The following is a 13,662-nucleotide window of genomic DNA, read 5'->3' on the forward strand; positions in this document are numbered from 1 at the left end:
AAGCAGAGGATATAGACTACCAGCATGCATTTATGAAGACACTGAATACTTCAGAGCCTTGGCTGTGTTCACTGATTGTCCTTGCTTGGACACCCTTTAACTGAAAAGGTTAGGCAAAGTAGGCAAAAATGCCTTGCAAAGACTACAAAGCAGGTAAGTGACAGATGAAGCCTGAACCCAGTTCCCCAAAGCAAGAACAGGCTTTTGCCTTGTAAAAAAAGTTGTCTCAAAGCCAATGCAACATGACTCAAAATTAAAACTTGACGAAAACCAGTATATCCGTCTTACTCCAAATTAATTAACTACCCATTCGTTCCTAGAAAAAAAACTGAAATCCTGCTAAGTCTATAAAGCTTTCAGCCAGTCTTGTAAAAATTTCGTGTACCTACTCACAAGGCATTTGTAGGCTTTTCTAAACTGTCTAGCAAAAGAATATTACTTTTCTATGTAACAGTAGTTAATTGTAAGCACATTGATAAACTGACTTCATAAAGCTGTCAAAATTCCGCTCAAAAGGCACTTTATCTCAAAGACCTATTCTACATCCCACAAGGGATGTACATCAGGAGAAGAAAAAGTCTAGTTTACATCACCAAACGCAAGCATGATTTTTCTAGCAGAACTGCCGTTACAGCAAGGAAAAAACAGATGTGCTTTTTGTTAATGAATCAAGCCTATGTTGTGTATTATCACACACTTATAAAGCATTCTGTACTTTCAAGACATGATATGAAAACCCCTCCTTTAGGCAGAAAAAGCATAAGTTTAGCTGTTTAGATGCCGCTGGTTCCCGAGGGAATAATTTAATTCCTAGAGGGAAATGGCACGAAACCCCAGACAATCAAATCCTCTGACCAGTAGGTGTCAGGCGATCTTTTAAACACTATAATACCTCCTTCAGATTTTCAGTAGTGCCTCACCGAAAAGAATAACAAAATCCTCTATGCTCCCCACACCTGTAACAATGGACTCTTTGGGAGAATGTAAAGAATCCTCAGCTCAGAGGGGTCATAACTGTCTGCTCAGGGGAACTGAAACAAGTTAGAACAGTTACATTAAAAAATGTTAAACGCTTCCTAATCAGCAAATATTAACAAGTCAACTGAGCAGACTTACGAACTAGAACTCCTTATGCACCGACCATTTTTTAAACAAACTTTGGGTTCGAAAGTATTAAAGCTGAGTACACATCTGCTGCAACTACACGCACCCAAATGCTACCCTGGGGTGCAAACAATTGCCCCTCATCCTATGTCCCACCTCCACCCTTTGATCAGCTTTTACGGACTGCAACTACATGCAAACAAGCAACGAGCACTTGAATCTCAGTCCTTGCCTCATGGGAAAGAGAGGTCTCACTCAGGCAGACATTCACACAATGGTATCAGCACTTCAATAAAAAAAAAGTGTTTCTCTACCTCGAGATTCTTGCTTTCAGAAACATGTTCTTTCCCACACCATGTCACAGTTCAAGTCTCTCACACTCTCCTCCTTTCGCAAAGCAAACCCTTACCTGTCACAGCTTCTGGAGACTTCCCAAGGAGATGGTCACCGCACAGCGGCAGTGGCACTCTGAGTCCTGGGGCTGTCCTGACCTGCCTTCAAAAGCTTGACTCAGGTAACCCTGCCCATCAACTAATCTCACTGTATAAAACAGGCTGTCTGCAAGGCTTCCAGAGCAGGGGCAAGATCCACAGCCTAGTCGGTAGGGTCACTGCAATCTTTGCTCCCTTGTCACAAGACAAAGCTCTCCTCATGACCTTAGACGGGAAGAAAAGAACTGGGAATCTTGGTAATTTCAGAAATCCACTTACTTGCCTTCATACACCCAAAAGAAAAGCAACAAAGATTTTAAGCATAGTATCCTGAAGGCTGAACAGAAGAGGAAAAAATGTACTCTTTGTTCTAATATTGCCTGTAAAGCTTTCCTTTCACAATTTTTTCATCCTCATGGGCACCTGAAGGAGTACAAGGGTGACAGGAGTTAATATATTTCCCTAAATAATAGTGAACCCAAGCTCCCCCTCCCAATTCTAGAAGTGCACTTCTAGAAGATGCAGGCAAAAAGCCATGGACCTGTAAATGCACTTAGAAGAGAAGACATTTCAGACTCTTCTTCTGGCATAACACAATCAACTATTCAGTATCACAAAACATCATAGCTTTCCTCTAAAATGAGGTAGCAAAGTTCATCATGAATGGGGAAGGCCAAGATAATTTTTGGTTGTAGTCAAAATATACCAGAAGATGGACTTAATTTAAAAATTCCAAGCTTGAAGTTCATTTGAACCTTCTGGCTTACAGGTCTGGTGGTATATAAAACCCCTTCACAACCCTTCAGCTTCAGTAAATTATTTCCATCCCCACCCCCCTTTAATTTCCTTAACCTTTCCAATATATTTTAAGAGGTATTGTCTGTTTGCCATCCCATATCTTATACCCAGTATTTCAGGCTTAGATAAACACACACCAAGTAATAGCCTAGATGCAAACACTGAACAAATTTTAGACTCAAAAATTTGTATCATTCATAAAGCCCGATGACATGCTCTCTCTCAATACAAGTGACATTTTTAATAGCAACCCAAATAGGTTTGCGAGGCTCTGACTTCTAACGCTCTAGGGGTAATGTTTGAGACAGGCTTAAAGTACGATGTGATCATTTTTTTCTACTGCAGAGACTTACAAGCCTGAGGGCCTTGAACTTTCTTTTTGTTGTACAGACAGAAGGCTTTCAAAATTAGGCAGGAAACACTTTAGGCAACGATATTTAGATAGATCTGAATGAGAAGCCGACTTTATCAACTATGAGCTGGTTATAAGGGCTGCAGAATGGTTGGTTATACTTAGTACTAGAATGAAAAATACACATTGACATCTAATGAGGGAAGGGAGGGGAGACAAACAGACCAAACCTCAGGAAATTGTATACTAGCTTTCTAAATTGGAAGGGCTCCACAGGGAAAATTTCTACTAAAAATAATCAGAATTCATAACAAAAACAACTTCAAGATTGAAGGAGAAGCAAAGTGCTACTCTTCCACTACATGGGGGGAATCCAAAGTTTTGCAAGTTCTATCCTCTCTAGGATGCATCTAATTGAGCGTGAACTAAAATAACTTCATTTAAGCTCCTAGGAGTTAGATGACCCAGATCACATGAGACCCTGACCCTTTGCATGGCCTTAGTGCATTCAGTATATTCAGTATTTGGCAACATGCTGACAAGAAAGCCAAAAAGCAGCAGACTTATACCAAAATATACTGTGTTACATTTCCTCCCCCGCCCCCTGGCAAGCCCCAAAACCCTACTTAATAAACTATTGGTAGAAATTTCTGATGTAAAGCTATCAACCCAAAACTCTCTTGGGTAACATTATGTTTAAGGATGACGGGATAATAGCCCACAATAGAACACAAATTTTTCAATTAGGGTAAAATATGGCTTATAAAAGTAATTTTTTAATGGGTGGAATTTTTTTAAGATATCCAGGTATATACATTTTTTAGAGGTACTTGATGTGATTTTTCAAAGGTAATTAGACAGACAATTAAAATGAGACAGCTAGGTACCTAGATGCCATGATATTCCTGGAATGCATTTTAACACTTTCAAACATCTAGTTCTTAATGTAAGAATATTTTTAACCACTATATTACTGAATTTGCCTAGTTATCTGTAGAAAAATAAAGACCATCTGTGCACAAACAGGCTCTTTCATACCACTAGCACACATTTCATCACAGTGCAGAATACTGGTACTGCAAAAGTAAACATATATGCTCATATTTTTTTTTTATATAAAGATCAAAAGGGCAAGGAGTAGTAGGCTGCGGTATTTTACTTTTCTGATATTAAGTAGACATTCTCCACCTTAAAAGTACAAACTCAGGAGACCGATCAACACCAAGGAGAGATCCAACTCCAGCCTGAAGCAGGGGAAAGGTGCCACAGCACTCGACAGATGAGAGCGCCCAGGAACGGGGCCAATGCAGGGCACCTCAGCCCACTGCACCCTCCCTCGGGAAGCCTGCGTTTGAACACAACACTGCACTACAAGAGAAGGTACTGTACTTCTATTTTACCTTCTTGAAAGCTGTACTGTCTGCAGCGATAGAAAATCCACCACGTGTCAGATCTGGTGCTATGCTGAACAAAGAAGAGAGATGAGCCAGCCACACAAAACTGCTGTTTTAAGACACAGTTTTGTCATTTTTACTCACACCATTAGACCCTCAAGCATAAAAATATTAACTCATGCTACTTCAGACTATACCTTTAATATTTAAATTATATCTACTTGAATCCAATTAAGCTTCTAGTATGAAGAACAGATTTTCTTACTTGGGGTTGCTCCTAACAAGGTATCAGAATATTATAAAGTATATCTAAAGTAACAAATTAGGTATGTAATAAAATTAAGCAACAATAATTGACAACACCTGGATTTTAGAGCAAGGTCAGAGGATATGCTTGTCAGGACACTCACTCTAACAACTGGAGGAGAATTTTTAGAAACAACATTACAGCATCAACTCCTTAATTTTCACCCAAAAAAACAGAAGGTTCTTCCTGCCCCTCCTCTCCCCCAGCACCTTGACTGCATGAGAAAGGACGGCCACAAAGTCAGCAGCTCTCATACTGCATTGCAGTATTAACACTGGGCAGAAAACAAACTTGCATACAAGATTTGGACATGCTGTGCCGATTCAAAGGCAGGAATTTTACCAATAGGGCTATGCTGACATTTAGAAAGAAGCAAAGCCCAAATACTACTTCTGAGACAACATCACATTAGTATATAGCAATAGAGAAAAATATCTTTAAGATGCTATTTTCAGTAACAATTTAATACATGTTTGCAAGGCCAAGCCAGACCTGGTAATCAAACACGCAAGATCCTTATCTGACACACTGTATTCACCTATAATGCACCTGCTTTGTTTTAAATAAAAAGAACTTAATGGTTTTCAGCATTTCTTAAATACCTGTCCATGTAGCAGACCGTTCTGTCTTAGCTATGTCACAGCAATTTTGTAGACAAAGTTGTTGAAAGAGACAGGAAACGGCTGGGGCATATTTGCAAGGAAACCAAAACAGCCTGGGTTTGATTTCTCTTTGCTGAAGTGTCGCTCATTATTAACATGTGGCTGACAAGATCTTAACCAGGTAGTAATTTAGTTCTTTGTGATCATACTAACATTCCTCACTTAGAAATGACACGGACAAATAACACGTATAAGATTCCCCACAGCTCTCTGCATTCAACACAACAACAAACAGCTTTTTTAAAGGTTCTTCAAAGCCTGTATCCGTTTTATTGAGGAGTAACCGGCTTTAATAGAGAGATTAATTATGCAGCAGTTCAGACTGGTAGCTTCTATTAAAAAAAAAAAAGCAGTCCCTTGATTTTTTATGTATTTTCTACAGTTATTTTACAGGCAACAGTGCTAGAATAGCAATACATATAAAAATCTATAAGGAAAAATATTTTCTGTGATAAAAAATAAGTCCACTTATCCACTATTTCACTCTACTATTAAAATTTTTAAATTCTGGAGCCTCATCTCCATCTAACAGCGCATGCTTTAATGAATTAAAACACTAACACCCTACAAGACAAGCTATTGATTAAAAAATAAAGGGGAAAAAAAATAATAGGAAAATGAATCTGTGCCCCCTACAGCAGCCTGGTTAGGAAGCAGGCAAAGAAGTTCACCTGGAGTTGTTTTATTAGTCCGAATGAGATGGAGAAGGGAGAGCACAAGCCGTTAACGCTGTTAGCGTGCTCCCTCGGCCCGGAGCACAGACAAAGAGCGGAGCTGAGCACACCCACCGCCGCCGCGGGGTGCCCGGGCCTGACGGGGCCTTACCGACCGCTCCTCGCCCGCCACCGCCTGCCCCACCGCCGGGCTCGCACCGCGGCTGGCTCCGGGCCCTGCCGCGTCCCCGGGCCCGGCCGTGCCCCCGCCTCCCGGACGCTTACATAAGGCCGGCAGTCGCGGGACCGCCCCGGGTGAGCGCTTTCGGCAGGGACGTAAATAAACGGCCCCACCGGCTCGGCATGCCCCGCGCCGGCGGACCGCCCAGCTGCGGCGCCGGCTGCATGGACGGCGCACCTCTGCCACCGGATCCCCTCAGGGCCGGGCCTCCCCTCAGGCCGCTCCCGCCGCCAGCCCACCCCTCCTCAGGCCCCAGGTCCCCTCCGCCACGCACACCAACCACCCGTGCCCCACCGCCACCGCGACACGCCGGGCCAGCAGCGCCGACTGACCTGGCCGAGACCCGCTCCCGGCTTCCCAACCCCTTTAGCGTGGGGCTGCGGGAAGCGGCGGACGGGCAGCCTGCCCCTTCTCCCGCGGCCGGGGTCGGGGTCGGCAGCCGGTAGCGGCGCGGCGGGGGTCGGGGGGGGAGGGAGGGGGCGGCCGCCAACCGGTTCCAGCTGCCCCCGACCGAACCGGGGAGGGGCGGCGGGGCGCGGGCGGCCCCACGTGACCTCGCCGACGCGTCGCTCCCCGAAGGTTCGGCCCCGCCCTCCCCGCCGCAGCCAATAAGCGGCAAGCAGGAAGGGCGGGGAGGACCCTGCCGTTTCCTCGAAAGCCCTGGGACTGGGAAGGGGGCGTGGCCGGGGCGTGAGGGGCGTGAGGGGGCGGGGCCAATGAAGGCGCGGTGGGATGGGGCAACCGGCCGGCGGGAGCGCTCCACCCTCCCCAGCTCTTCTCAGGGCCCGGCACCGGCCGCTCCCCGCACCGCAACACGCCCAAGTGCCGAGCGTCATCCCCCCGGTACCTCCCGCGGGGAACGGCAGCGCCCTCCCGCCGCTGGGCCGCCAGCCCAACCCTCTCAGGCCCCAGGTCTCGTCAGCCGCGCGCACCAACCACCCGTGCCCCGCCGCGACACCCCGGGCCGGCGGGGCTGACTGACCTGGCCGAACGCCGCTCCCGGCTTCCCAACCCCTTGGCGCGGGGCTGCGGGCGGCGCCGGCCAGGCTGCCGGCCCCTCCTCCCGCGGCCGGGGGCGGTGGCCGGTAGCCGGTACCCGAGGGGCGGGGGGAGGGGGGTGGGCGCCAACCGGTTCCAGCTGTCCCCGGCCGAACCGGGGAGGGGGCGGCCCCACGTGACCTCGCCGACGCGTCACTCTCCACGGCTTACGGCCCCGCCCCCCGTCGCAGCCAATAAGCGGCGAGCAGGAAGGGCGGGGCGGGGACTGTGCCGTTTCCTCGAAATCCCTGAGTCTGGGGCAGGGGGCGGGGCTAATGAGCGAAGGGGCGTGGCTTGCCTGAGGGGGCGTGGCTTGCCTGAGGGGGCCCTGAGGGAGGTGAGGTGAGGTGGCGGGAATGTGGGGCTGTGTGGGACAAGGGGGAAGCTGGATAGGGGTCTTGCTGAGGAGAGGCAGGCTTCCACGACCATTTTCCTACCCCCTGAGGTCACCTTGCCTCAGGTCAGGTCCCCAGTACCCAGCCTGGGAGCGTGAGAGAAGGACAGGTCGTCCTCGAGGTTCGCAGTGGCTCAGGCAGCTGTGAGCTCATGGCATCAGGGGCACGATGGCTCTGTCTGTGGTATGAAGGGGCCGGCAGCGTGCCTTTCTTGAGAAGGGCTTTGGACTCTGTGGATTTGGCAGTGGCTGTCTGTGTGTCCTGTGCAGGTGTCCCAGCCCCGCTGGCAGGCTGCAGCCTCCATTTCCTGCTGAAACACAGGGTGGCAGGAGCCGGTGCCCTCCTGCTCCCCACACAGCTGGGTCACAGAATCACAGAATGGTAAGGGTTGGAAGGGACCTTTAGAGATCATCTAGTCCAACCCCTTGCCAAAGCAGGGTCACCTAGAGCAGGTTGCACAGGAACGTGTCCAAGCGGGTTGTGAACGTCTCCAGAGAAGGAGGCTCCACAACCTCTCTGGGCAGCCTGCGCCAGTGCTCTGGCACCCTACAAGTTAAGAAGTTTTTCCTCATGTTGAAATGGAATTTCCTCCCAGGGAGCCCCCTTGCTGTCATGCGGGTGCCTCTTCCTCTGCGCAGCTCTTGTTGCCCCAGTCCCCAGTCATGTGGCCAAAAGGGCTGTCATTCATGGTACAGTTAAAAACATGTCTTCAAAGCAATGGCACCAAAGCAAAACAATGTGGGAATGCCCATGCTGGAGTTCTGAAGCCGCAGGCAGAGTTTAAGTGTGATTCTTCTGTTTCAGGGTTGCTGAGACCATTGGTTGAAGACCCCAGAGGAGGCTTTGCTGCGCTAAAAGGTAGCTTTGTGTTTGTCACTATGACTTTGTGGCTTTCTGAGACCTGATTTTCTGAGAAAAAGGGTATCCCACTGTAATTCACCCAACAATGTATTAGAAATAAAGGGAAAATATTTTCCTCTGCTTTTTTTTTGAGGGAGCTTGTGCTCTATGGAGCACAACTATGGAGTTGTAATAGTATGACCGATCCTTTCACTCTAATAATAAGCTTGCATAAATAGTTTGGTAAGGAACTGGCTTCTGCTTTATACAACTTGTGTCAGCTGTCAAAGCAGCTGCAGTTTGTATATGTGTAAAAACCACTTATCCTGTCTTGCATTGGGAGTTAGCACCGTTAGAAGTATTCTGCTCTTTGCTGTCCTTCCATCCGTCGTTTAAATAAATAGATGACTATTTTCCATTCATTCACCCCCTGCAAATCCAGCCATGTGTCTAAGTAATTTGTGACACAGACCTAGATGCTGTAGGAAAAATGAATGTTAATATCAGATATTCTATTGTAGAGAAATATGTAATACTTCTGAATTGCTGAGGTCTTTATTTGAGTATTGCAAGATCAGAGTACCCTGCTTAAAGGAAAAAAAAAGATAGGTGAAGTTATGCAGTAAAAGGAAATGATAGCCAAAAGCAGTTTATTTTGAAGCCAAAAGGATAAGAGGAATTCTTCTGGGTAAGGAGGAGGGAGGGTTGGTGAAAAGTGCTTGTTGCAAAGTGAGGATTGTGTTAAATGTGAATGTAAACTACTCTAGTTACAAACACTTAGTAATTAAGCAAACAGTAGGAGCCATCACTTCTACAGGTGTAATCAACAGTGAGCTGAAGAAAGGAAGAAGAAACTTTAGAGAAAATACTATGTAGAAAAGTAATTGCCTACTTGTTTTCTCTTGCCCATTTTTAAGATTTATTAGTTCAAGTAATTTGTTTGAAAGCTGGGATAGAATTCAACACCTTCAAACATGCTTTGGTGTGTTAGATTTTTCAAAAATGAGTCTTTGATATGGTGACAGTCATGTTATAAAGTTGTATCATTAAATTTTTGTTAAAAATGAGAAGTATAACACTTGGTCTCTTTCAGCCCTAAGGTTTATTTCAAAAAATGCCTGGATCTAGTCAAAACTATTATTGCACTTCCTACAATAATTCATTATAGCTAAAAATTTAAGCCCTAAATGGATTCAAGAAATACTGATGTGTTCATTTTATTAAAAATGTACATCTCCCTATTTCTTCACCAAGATGAGAGAAGCTAATATAATCAGCTCAATTGAAATGCTTAGGGAATTTTCTTTTTCTCCTTGTAAACTTACGTGGTGGATTTCAGCTAAAAGCTGACATTCTGTCAAATAAACCATTTTTTAATTCTTCAGGAATCTTATAATAGTATATATTTATTCGTTTGGAAAGAATGTTAATAGGAATTTCTATGCTGCATTAAGAGAAACAGCTGATTGTAAACAGTGTAATTTGTCATGGCAACTTTCAAGGACTAATTTTCTCTTTAAACGTAAGTTGAGTTTGTCAAAATCAGAGATGATGTTCTTCATTCTGTAATTGGTAAGGCTTTTCCAAGGGGAGAAATTTCGTTGAGCTGTACGATTCTTTCCTCTAAACACTTAACGTTACCATGATTGCATCAGTAGGGCGGCTCTTTGGGTGGAGGCAAGTTGATTGCTCTCTACTCAGTCTCAACCTGTGAGATCCCCATCTTGCTTTGTTGTTAAGCCTTTCACTGAAATACATATTTTAATAACTTCATTCCTGTAAATAATTCCACTGCACTACTTCTTGGCCTTGCTGAATAAAACAAAACCAACTACTTAAGAACGATGATTAAGCTTGTGCTCAGTGTACAGCAAGTAGAAAAAGGGTGGGATGGGAAATATTGTTATGTTTTGGCTTAACCTGAAAAAAGTCTACTTTTAATTAAGCTTGCCAGTGTACTTTTTTTTTTTTTTTTTACTTTTTCTTAAGGAGTTTCTTCAATATGGTTGGATCAGATAAGGTCATACTTTGCCATGACGCAGCAGGCAAGTCTCAGCTACTCCTTAAGATAATATAAAACTGTACAGTAAATAGACCACGTAGATGAGTTTATAGAACTCTTCTTAAATATCTGTCCAAAAAGTGAAGATTGATGATCTGCTTTTCTTGTTTACATAGCAACAAAATAAAACAAAATGGGGTTTTATATCATATAACCTGAGTTGAATTGAGCTCCTGTTTGCAAAAGTCCCAAAGAGATCCAGAAAGACAAGGCTACAAGATCAGTTTCAAGTGTGCAAACACAAACTCTATTTAAACTACTTGTGCACATGTTGGAAAGCACGTTTTCCCCTTTCCACTATAGTAGTTTCATAAGAAGTACTAGAACTTAGCCAGTGCTGTCTGGCAAACTGCTTTGTCTTTGTTTTGGCAGCAATGCTGTTGTGAAAGTAGTGAAAGAGCTAAAAGATGCTGTGTGCATGCAGCCTCCCCAAACACTGTGGAAGCTGCCTTAAAACTGAACTTTGCTCCCATAAAGTGGGGTTAGAGGTGGTGTGCGCCATAGGCAGAATAACAAAGTAGCCTTGAGGCTGTACCAGTTGAGATGTGAAGCCCCATGGGATTTATGCAGCCTGTTTTTTGTAAGTAATGACAATAATACTTGCCCAAGTGCAGGAAATAAGTGATTGAGGCTGATGTATAGGACACACCAGCAAACCTGTACTAAAAAGGCACTAGGAAATGCGTTTGAGGTTTTATGTCCATTTCTGTAGCCAATGTAATATTTTCTTCAGCTGCCAGAATTATAGATTCAACCTATAAATCAAGCCTCATTCATACTATTAGTGATTATAAAGACTGTGAACATCAAATTATAGATGTGCTTCTTCCTCCTCCATAGATTGCATTATCAGTGCCAGTAAACTGCTTGTACCAACACCAGTGCTTGCAGCTGATGAAAGCTGCGTGTATTTAGATGAATTGCGCTCCTTATTTTACTGCACTTGATTTTTCTGCAGTTGCTCTGGCTCTGATGGGTTATTGTGAATAAAAATAGCTGGTAAAATTATGCAAATGAATGCACAGCATTAGGCATGGAGTATCTCGTTCGCTATTTTTTATGCTTTTGTAGAATCACTTATTCTTGAAAATGCACTTCTGACCTTTTCTCTGGCACTGAGAGTATTGCTGTATCATTATCTAATGTGAAATCTGGACAATTTACAGGCACTAAAGAAAAGCGATGCTGAGAGACTGGAAGGTATCAAGCAAGAATAAAAATTGCAAGGCAGTAGAACTGCTATTAGCATGGTAAAAGCCTCTCAGTCTCATGGAGAATGATGAGAAAAGATTATTAGAAAAAGGCCTGTTGTGCAATGGCATTTTCTCTGTAATGTATACTGTAATACAGTATAATATATTTTTCTCTGTGGACGAGTTAGCAGTTAGGGAGAAATGCATCAGAGAAGTGGGTGGTAAGAAATAAGCAAGAAGATAAGGCTGTGTTTAAAACTTTTTATATGCCTACAGTGGGCAAGCCTAGGAGATAAGCAAAAGGTGTGGAGGGAGGGGAGGAATGCAACTCTAGATTTGCAATAGCTCAGATTTCTCTTTGACTAGGGGACATTATTGCCTAATTATTAGGATTAGGTGTGCTGGTAGCAAGTGCGACAACATATCAGAGTGGTGGACAAGAGCATCACTAAGTACAAATGTAAAATGAAACCCTTATGTGGCCACTGTTAACAATTATCAAATTATAACATGAAAAAGAATAGTTATAGATATTTCACTTTCACCTGTAGGAAATTCAGTCATTTTCAAACACTTAATTTTCATATATAATCTGGCACCAGTGGTAGACAATTTTACAACATTTGAAAATTTAAAAAAAAATCCCAGGTGCTAATACAATATTGCAGAGAAGAGATTTGGATTAGAAATGAGACATTATAAAGTAGTCTTGAGAGTGCCCGAGCATGATTTGCTTCTTGATCTAAGCTGGTTTATAGTTTCTGAAATGACACGTGTATAAGTTTTATTGTGAAACACCTAAATAAAGAACTAAAATACCACACCATCAAAGCACCACATTTAAACTGGCCAGAGTCGATTACAAATATGAAACTTTTGGGGTTTTTTATATAACTAAATCAAGTTATATAGTAAGTTTTATGTGCGTATATAACCTAAATTATATAGTATGTTATATACATAACTTTTTGTCTTATTTTTGTATATATAAACATACATGCGGTGTTCTCTGAACTCCTAGCTCTGTCTGCCTACCATTTACAAGGCATTCTCTTGTGTTCTTTTACAAAACCTTCTTGTGTTACAATCTTTACCTCGTTGTCTCTGAAATTGTACTCAAGACCTCCCATGTCCCTTTTGTCTGCGGCACCCATTTCACTGTGCCAGAGACAAGGGTGGTCAGAACAACTGTGGTTGTGGAATATGACATGGATAATGTTGATTTTTTTTTTTCTTTCTTTCTTTTTTTTTTTATGTTTCATCTCAACAACAGGGAGGAACACCTGCCCTAAGGTAAGGGAAGATGGGTTTTGGCTGTGGTGTGGTTCAAAATCCCATTTCAAAGGTCATGTTTGTGCTTGAAATGAAATGTGTGGCTGAATTTTATGCTCTGCCAGATAACAACAGTAGTGATGCAAGTGCTTCCTTTGGACTCGGCAGGTTTTGGTTGTTTTGTGGGATTTTGTTTTTTTTTTTAATTAGGTTAGTTCTGTGTTGTGTCAGTGGGCTAAAAGAATTCAAAGCCAGGTTGGATGAATGTTAGAGCTGTCTGGGCACAAGTGGGAACATTGGCAGCTAGAAGTTAAATCCTCTTTAGCTGACAGGGAACTGCTTGCTGACAATGGAGCTGTAGAAAAAGCAGCTCAGAGACAGACTTATCATTTGAGGTTTGAAATGTAGGCAGGTATTGGTGAGCGACCTCAAAGAGGACTTCTGTAGGAGAATAGGAGAACTTATCAGTTACTTTACACCTATTCTGTATTCTTGGCTGTCTCTGTCACGCTCAGTCAATAGCTCTTGTAGCAGAATGTGCCTATTCTGTCCATAGCATTGAACATGTCCAAAAATCAGATATTTTTTTTTTTCTAAGGCTAACAAGATACAAACCAAAAAAGCTTTTTGGAGCAATTCTAGCTCTTATTCTCCTTGCTGGAAGGAAGGAAGAACTCCCATCTCCAAAATTCTGCAGATACATACAGATGTTTGTAACTTTGAAGATGACAACCTCCCTTGTTTTACAAATCCAGATTTACTTGCAAGTAGGTTGTTGCTCCAACTGAGTCTGACAGTTCTCCTCAGTGGTTGTCTCCTCATGAAGCTGTTCACAAGTTTGCCATTTGCATTTTAGTTATAAGAGCAACCACTACGAAAATGTAAGATCAGTGGTAAAAATGACATGCTGTACAGCTGAA

At 43.5% G+C, this 13,662-nt stretch overlaps 1 protein-coding gene and 1 long non-coding RNA gene across 4 annotated transcripts in view; one reads left to right on the plus strand and one right to left on the minus strand.

Annotated features, from left to right (window-relative positions):
• GPCPD1 (glycerophosphocholine phosphodiesterase 1) overlaps positions 1–6,470 on the minus strand; it is a 47,968-nt gene extending 41,498 nt beyond the window's left edge. The window contains exon 1 of the mRNA XM_063328324.1: positions 6,275–6,470. The gene's annotated coding sequence lies outside the window, so the exon portion shown is untranslated. The remainder of the gene's footprint in view (positions 1–6,274) is intronic.
• A 1,716-nt stretch (positions 6,471–8,186) lies between these two features.
• Positions 8,187–13,662, plus strand: part of LOC134512704 (uncharacterized) — a 34,968-nt gene continuing 29,492 nt past the window's right edge. For 2 of the 3 annotated variants that reach the window (XR_010070216.1, XR_010070215.1), the window contains exons 1-2: positions 8,204–8,233; positions 12,744–12,763. This is a non-coding gene — a long non-coding RNA (uncharacterized LOC134512704). Of the gene's footprint in view, positions 8,234–12,743; positions 12,764–13,662 lie in introns of all 3 variants that reach the window. The other variant, XR_010070214.1, reaches the window with a different exon arrangement.

The sequence above is a fragment of the Chroicocephalus ridibundus genome, chromosome 3 (genome assembly GCF_963924245.1).
Source record: "Chroicocephalus ridibundus chromosome 3, bChrRid1.1, whole genome shotgun sequence".
Lineage (NCBI taxonomy): Eukaryota > Metazoa > Chordata > Aves > Charadriiformes > Laridae > Chroicocephalus > Chroicocephalus ridibundus.